The sequence below is a fragment of the Bombus flavifrons genome, chromosome 1 (genome assembly GCF_040668555.2).
Source record: "Bombus flavifrons isolate JBK064 chromosome 1, iyBomFlav1_principal, whole genome shotgun sequence".
Taxonomy (NCBI): Eukaryota; Metazoa; Arthropoda; class Insecta; order Hymenoptera; family Apidae; genus Bombus; species Bombus flavifrons.
This window is the reverse complement of record NC_138442.1, coordinates 18879219-18887703: the sequence shown is the minus strand read 5'-3', so window position 1 is coordinate 18887703 and position 8485 is coordinate 18879219. Positions and strand designations below refer to the sequence as shown.

Below are 8485 nucleotides of genomic sequence, written 5' to 3'. Positions count from 1 at the left end.
GATTTAAACTATCGATGACTGTATTTTCAAGATACACGATATAACATAAAATAAAAGAACACCAAACTTCTGGCTGCAGTTGAAATATAACTGTATCTTGTAGATTAATAATTCTTTCAATCTAACACAATTCTTCAAATAGTGGAAAATTCTTTTAATCTAACAACCAATATTATCTCCTTTTGCCTATCTCATTCTTTCTTCCTCTTTGTTGACTTTTATACAATTTTGCAAGCTCGTGCTGCTCTTGTCGTCTCTCGCAAATATTCCCATGAATTTCGACTTTCTTAATTAAAATCTAACCTTAACAATATATACCAGGTTGTCCGAAAAGTTTCTTTCGTTTTATGAGGAAATAATAGACGTACGTTTTTTCTTTTATATTATTTTGTCGAATTACGTACGATCGATTTTGTTCTGTTGAGATAAACACCGCGATATTTCACAGACTCGGTTTCACGTTTGTATGAAGCTGTGCTGTTGTAAAAAACACGTTTGCGATAAAAAGACACTTTCCGGACAACCTAACACAACGCTCCAAAAGAAATCTTCAACTATTGAACCACGACCAGATCGTCGATCAGTGAATTAATGTCCGATCAATTGAAAGTCCGATGAATCCAAAATTTATAAAGACAATAGATACTTGTATTACCTATATAAAATATCAATTCGTGTTGAACGTCCAAGTAACTTATAAAATATATATGTTGACTAAAAATGTAGTTCAAAGTACCATTACGAATACTCAGAAAAAATGAAATTATACATATGTATATGCAATCCTTATGGCATGAAACGGTTTATTTTGACATAATTAATCGGTAGCTATCAGTTTGGCCGAAATATGGCAATCAACTTGGCTGGTCCTCAATAAAATGATGATATCGTTATCTACGATCAACAGGAAGAAATTACTCAAGAGGATGACAGTATGGTAGACGTTGAACGGCGAGGTTACTATTATATTTATTAAGGCTACATCGAGATCGAAGATCCGATAGGTATAAAGGGTGAAGTGTTGTATCAGACAGTGATAGACGAAGAAACAAAGAGAAGGCAAAAGCCAGAGGCTGCTCGTATATCGTGTCTTATGATCATGAAACCTCTTCGATCACGTTTCCTTTCCCGTACTCGATCTTTTCCCGATACGACCTATCGATCGATAGATTTTTCTTCGCTCTCGACCGTACACCTGCGTTTCTGACGTGTGTGCTGGACGAAACCCGGTAATTCTACACCGTTACGCTGAAATATATATCAATAGCTATTAAGTAATTTTATCTTCGAACAGCGATTGTTTAAAATGAATATTTTACATTGATATCGTTAAACGCGAATATAGTTGATATTAATTTTTATAACGGGATATAAACAAAGCAAATTAATCTGCATCGCAGAATAAGCACTTTAAAGTTTTACGTATTAAATATTGGACAAAATAATTTAGATAAAGTAACAATTAAAAACAGATTAAATATAGTAGAAAGAAGTTTGTTAATAAAGCAGAAATAGTATCTTTGTTAATAGAATATTATGTTACTATATGTATTAAAAGTTATAATATTACTTTATCGTAAGCGAATGTTAACTCTTGAACATGTTTGATTTCAGGTACATTTTAAACGAGTTCAGTGCCATTGGTTGTAAACAAAAACCATAGAAGTCAAACCGAAGCATTTCTGCCCTCCAATTGTTTTGATTTCGTAATTGTAAGATTTGTAGAGCAGCGACGAAGGTTAGTTCCGTTTCGGATTTCGATTCGGTAACATCGCGTTACGTCGCAGTTTTCTCTTTCCCCGTGTTAAATACGCACAATTTAGTATTCGATCGTCGTACAAAAGTAGTTAATTTTACAATCGACGTGTCTCCTGTTTCGACAAAAGAATGGGAATCGAGCTCCTGCGATCTCCGGTTAAAGGTAGGAAAAACAAATTTATTCGATATATAAATATCTTGTTTTAACCAAATACGTAGTATCTTGTGCATGTTTTCATAAATACCAATTCGTTTAATTAACCCTCTGCAACACTTTATCACGATACATATTCATTTTACCTAATATACATTTACATAATACCTTACATATATATAATTTACATAATACCTAAGATTAATGTTATCTGTCTGTTATTAGAGAATTTTACGTTATTAGTATACCCTTATATTAATACCAAACGATCTATATGTAAATATAATTGTACGTTCTTAAGCTCTCAAGTTATAGATCATAGAAAATTCTAACTGATTATCTTCTTTTTTTATATCAGTAAATAGAATTCTGGCTATAGAGGGTTAACGATCAGACGACTTTTTACGACTAAATACTTTTTGATTATCTACTGTTGAATCGTAATTGTAATTTACACAATACCAAATATCTACACTGTTTTACATTTACGTTTGTTTCATCAAACCATATAGGAAACATTCATAAACTCACTCGAAGCATATTATATAGTAGGCCATCTCAAACGCGTGTCCGTTTCTTAGAAACGTTGAAATTTTGCCCCATGTCTTTACAGCCGTACGTAATATCAGAAAACCCATGGTCTTGTATCCAACTTGAAATTATTTTACGCTACCAAAGCTCTGCTAAATAAATATAATTAAATCTAATGTCATAATAATAACACATAATGCCAATAGGCATACCTAATAACTACAATCAAATCGCGTTTAACATTCGAACGCATTAAATTGCTGCAAAAAGATTAATCGTCGAGTCTACCATACTGGCAGGCAAAACGACAGGCAACGTGTTAAATCTTCGAACTTGATTTTCTCGTAAACTTGGCCATCGTACGACAAAATTTCATTCTGTTCGTTTTCGACTAATAGTTGTTCGCTAGGAACGTAGTACGATTACTGTGACGTACTGAATAACAAAGTTTCGCCCTTGCCGACGTATCGTCGCCATTCTCAAGCAACGCGCGAGCGGAGGCACATATAAGGAACAGACGCGAGACGAAACGGAAGCCACGAAGAGGCGATGGTTTCCCATTAAGGGGAGGCGAAACACGGCGGTCTCGTTCGCGGAAAAACTATAAAGACGATAGTCGAATGGTAATTGAATGAACGATTACGCGCGATAGTTAGGGCGAATAAATTGTCGGGATAATCGTCAGCGTAAGAAGCCGCGACTAAAGTGAAATACGCGTGGCGGTGTTGGCGAACACGATAAAGGAGCGAACCATGGGAGGAGAGGAGAGGAGAGGAGAGGAGAGACAGTCGTACCCTCGAGGTATGTTCCCCGCGAAAAACACGCTAGTAATAACGTCCGTACCTGCGAAAGAAACGCGTTATACCACTTTAGAACTAATTCGTGAGAAGTCGTAAAACGCACCTATGACTGTGTATCAGTCTTCCTCTGGTTTAATGATATGATCATTAGAATATTCATCGAATATAATTTTAATATCTCGCACGAGCGTTTATCGTTGTTTGATATGTTATCAAATTGCATATTGGTGGTTTTTTTGGGGGGCAGTGTAAGTGTTTTGATATTTTGGAAACTGATAGGTAAATTTGGAATTCGTAGTTACCCCTTGTGAGGCTATGCGACTTGAATATTTCTCTGTGATTTATATATTCGTATTTTTTACATTTATATAACTATATTTTATTTTATTCACGTGTCACGGCAGTATTGTATTGTTGATTTTCGTAGTATGTTATTATATTAAGGATTTTAATGTAGACGTTAATGACATTAATAAAATAATTTCAATATCAAGAATTCGAAATATTATTAACATTATATAAGACGGTGGTGGAAAATCTTAATAACAGGATTAAATCCGTATACGTCGAGGCGGATGATTTTTTAAAAGTGATTTCAAAGATCGTAATTTATTTGATAATACGGAAGAACGTTTTTTCGTTCGTGGAAAACATCGATGTAGATATATTTTCTATGGATTTTAGAAGTCGGCGAAAACAATCTTTATACTGATACATTCTATATAGTTTATTTACAATAATAATTATTAGTAATTACGAATAATTACAGTTAATGTAATGTTAAAAATCTATTTCTCGATTGTAATACAGAGTAGAAATTATTGTATGACTCGATGGCTCAAAATCTCCAATACTCACATTCGGCATTCTACTCTTTATACAAATCAAATTAAAATACAATTTATAAAAAATCTCAGAAAAACTGAAAAATTACCCCGCTAGACTTTTAAACAGCAATTTCCATACTCGCTCCTGTAAATCTTCCAATTCCCCTTTTATTATTAATTATGACCAAAAAAAAAAGGCAATTCCACAGATCCTATCTCGACCAACGCTCACGTCGTAAATATTTCTTATTTAAAATTCACTGCTCGTATAAATTTTGACCCTCGAGTATAACATCAGAAGCAAAATTACCGTCTCATTGTTACGTTCCTGACCATCTTCGCTGCCATCAATTTCCCATTAAAAACACAACAAACACACCTACCATTACGAGGTTTCGTCTCGCGCATACGCCACGAATTCCTGCGGTACACACGCGAACTGAATTATTCCAATAATTCGAAACCTCGCTTCGTTGAAACGCCCGAGAGTGGAGTAACGTTGGCCGTGGTCAAAGTGAAATATAAATACCGGAAGTAACCGAGCAAATACCACGATAGCAGGGAAAAGGGAAAGAAGCGGGGAGGAGGAGAGAGCGTGTCTATCGCTGCGTGTCGGAAACGCGTGTTGTCGCGCAAAAAGCTGGATCGCGGAGATTCTATCGGGGGCTCTATTGGAACGGATGCGAATATTAAAACGGGACTTGTGCGGACGAGCTTAGGAAAGAGAGAGAGGAACGTTTATATTCGTGTTACAGGGAGGCTTGATGCAGGTAGTCATTAGGCTACGGTTTCGCCTCGGCGCGGCGTTCCCGCGGAATCCCCGAGTGCTCGGTGTTTTCGTGTTTTTGCATCGGCCGAGCGATAAGCGTGTGCACGCCTGTTGAAAAAAAGAAAACGCGATTGCCGTTGCACGTATATGGAATCTGTAATTCGTCCGCTACTCTGTGATTCGAAAGCGCGTTTCACGGGCTAAGAAGCGATTTCGAAGTCGCGCGTTAACCTCTCGCGAGCTATTACGTCCGAGAGATCGATTCGGTGGTCTGCTCGTTTTACTTCGATCCCGCGAGATAGGTACTTGAACTTTGCGGAGATACGCGTGTACGTGCAGCAAGAAGAAAGAGAGGGAGAGAGAGAGAGAGCAGTTTATTGCTTTCTTCGATTCATTTAGCTGTTCCTGGAATATGTGAATTGATTCGAGGCAAAGTTGAACACCGGTTCCGAGTAGTAGATTGATGTTGGATGACGTTAGGTAGATCTATCTGTTTCTAAGGATGTTGAAAATAGATAAAACGTAATTTAGATAGTTTCGAAGCGAGAAAGTCTTTTTGTCGATACATTTTTTTTGTCAAACTTTCCAAAGTTGCAGGAATTTCTTTTTCGAAGATTGTGTTTTTACTTGTCTTGCAACGGACGTTGTATCACGTTTGTAAGTTTGATCGTGTCTGATTTATGATCTGGAATCTAGAATAGCAAAAAAATGGCCATCGACAAAATGTTAACAAGAATTCAGCACAGATTAGATCGATGATGTAGAACAATGATAAGTGTAAAAATTTAGATACCTATCGTTCAAGTTGTCGATCGGTGGACATATGACTCACGTGCGATATGATCATAACTTGTGATACTATTGAAAAATTCGTTACACCGTACATATACAAATATCTGAGTAATAATCGTATCGAATTTCATGTGACCAATAAAGTGCAAATGAAGCATACAATTAAATTTCGTCTATTCATCAATCCTAAGTTATTATCTTCAATATCAAGTAATTATCTTCAATAGCGATCATAAGTTATTATCCTCACTGTGTCAAGCATGGCAGGAGAAAGGACACGTTGTTAATCACTTTACTACCTCTTAAATCAATTCTCCTAGTTAATTATTCAAATTATAAATTATCTCACGTTTATCTTCCCATTGAATAATATTTCTGCAAACACGAACTATTTTCAGTATTAAATAAACAAAATGGCAATATTTTACTTACTATCTTCCATATATCAATCGTTCGCATAAGAAGTTAATTCATCTTGATTTGCACATAAAACAACACACTAAAAATCACGATAAAACAAAATACGTTAAAACAAAGGACACTCTATGAATTATTTTACTAGCTCCTAAATGCCAACCATTTGCATTATAAATCAACTTACTTTCATCTCTCCGTTAAATATCTTTCACTTAAAAAATCAGTCATACATATAAATCATTAATTTTATAAATTATTTCACCCTTTTCTCTCTAAATAATATTATATTATGTTACATCATAATATATTATGAGATATAAAGAGCGCTCTGTTAATTACCCCTTACTGCTTCTAAATGTCAATCGTTTATAAATCATAATCGTAAGTTCACTTCCTCATCTTTCCTTTAAATATCTTCCATTTAAAAAAATCAGTCATGTCAGTGATCAAACAGACCGAGACAGTCTGAATGTTTTTCACGATGTTCAGTCTCTCTCTTTATTACTCCATAAAACGGTTATAAATCACTTTGCCCGGCTATAACAATTCTTGTCTCCCAACTGTGTTCAACCAGACTCTCTTGATATCCGCCACAGAAGACGCGTGAAAAACACACATGCTTGAAAGCGCATTCCAACGTTTTGGCGACAAAGTGGAATGCTGACGGCGGTTTCGTCTCGCGGATACACGTAACGCTGCTTCCGGTGTTTCTCGAGGCCCAGGCATCTCATTGGAGAAAATAATTAAGGCGCAGCCAGATGTCGAGGATGATAACGCGTCAGCTTTTTCACGCGAACCCGTTCCTCCCATTTTCGTCGTCTTGTTTGTCGTTATCTAGATTCGAGCTCAGGGATACTTTCCTGAGAGAGATAGAGAGACAGAGAAAGAGAGAGAATGGGATTAGGGCGTAGAGGAAAAGAAGAGAGGAGAGCCAAGGAGAGAAATAGAGAGAGATCGTGGTTCTCGAGTCGCTGAACTGTGTTGTTACGCAATCGTTCCTCGTAGAAACGTTCGGCCGGATTTATTGCCGGTATTTCGGCCGATTTCGAAATCGTAACGCCGTTCCTGGATATTTCTTCGATGGTTTTCTTGTTTTTGCACCTTTTTTAGAAGTGGCCATTTTTAAATCAGTCTTTAAGGTGTTGTTGTAAGGGCTTAGCGGTAATTAAAGTATCAGGCAATCCTGGTAGATGAGTGATCGATCGTAAAAGTTTGGCGTGCAAACTTGTTGCAAATATCTTGGATGTTTGTAGAGATCGATGGTCTGTCTCAACTTTAGTTTTGCTGCTGAAACAACATAGCGGTATCTTGAGAAATGAATAATTATAAAAAAGTTTAATGATTATCTGCATGTTTATTAAAATTGATAGTCACAGTTTCTCTCGGTTATTTGGATACGCTGTCCCGAGAGTGGGAATTGCTAATAATAATTTGATCAAACTCGGAAGTATTTATTTGGTAGATACATATACGTAAGGTTTTTATACTTCGCGTATCGAGAAACGTTTTTGGAAGTTCATTGTAACAGAATCATCTAAGTTAACGTTCCTAAAAATTACAGTATATTGCGGAGTATAGAACTATGCTTGTGAAATAAATTGACTCGCAGAATCGTAGAAATCTAATAAGTGTTCAATTACCTGTATGTATATAATATAACTTCGTTCTTCATTTTCACCTTACAACTCATGATACTTGAACACTAGAACTACCAGAGTAGGTAATGAAAAATGTAGAACTCGTAACTTTTCATAGAATATATCAGGAATTTGAATGATCTTTTGTAAACTACATAGGTGAAAGTGTATTTTTCCCTTTGTATCGTATACCGTTTCATTATCGTTTATTTTTATTTTTCTCGTGCAAGTTTCATACTTTAATAAAGCTTAATATACAAACTTTAAATTTCAAATACAACGATTCGCTGCAATATATGTAAAGGTAAAAGTTCACCATCGTGTGTGAATGTTCTTACGATTAATGAGAAGATTGTCGGTTGTCTGTGATGTTGAGAAAGAGATCGATAAAATATTAAGGAGGAAGAAGAATTCGAAAAAGGGGAAAACGAAAGAAAGGGAAGCTACGGAACGAAACAGGTGGAAACTCCATAGACCCGACATGCGTTTTACACATTCCCGCCGTGTTGCAGTTATACCTGCATCATAGCGTGTAACATAGAATAAAAGGGCATCCGCTGTAGGACGCATCAACCGAACAATAGGTTTCCTCGGTAGACGAAATTAATGTTATTATTGGACCAAATGTCTGGGGCCACGTCGTGGGAAGAAACGTTTCTCCACGAACCTTCTCTTCCTTCGACTCTCTGTTACCTTTTTCCCTCAGCCCTTCTTCTCCTCCTTAGTCGTTTCTTCTTCTTTCAAATGACATCGAGTCGACTCGTGACTCCTTCCTTTCAATTTAATACGAAGAAAGGTGT

At 36.3% G+C, this 8485-nt stretch overlaps 1 protein-coding gene across 1 annotated transcript in view; it reads left to right on the top strand.

Moving 5' to 3' along the window:
* The first annotated feature begins 1772 nt into the window (after positions 1 to 1772).
* LOC138180715 (UPF0489 protein C5orf22 homolog) overlaps positions 1773 to 8485 on the top strand; it is a 509128-nt gene continuing 502415 nt past the window's right edge. Inside the window, exon 1 of the mRNA XM_069114807.1 lies at positions 1773 to 1921. The gene's annotated coding sequence lies outside the window, so the exon portion shown is untranslated. The remainder of the gene's footprint in view (positions 1922 to 8485) is intronic.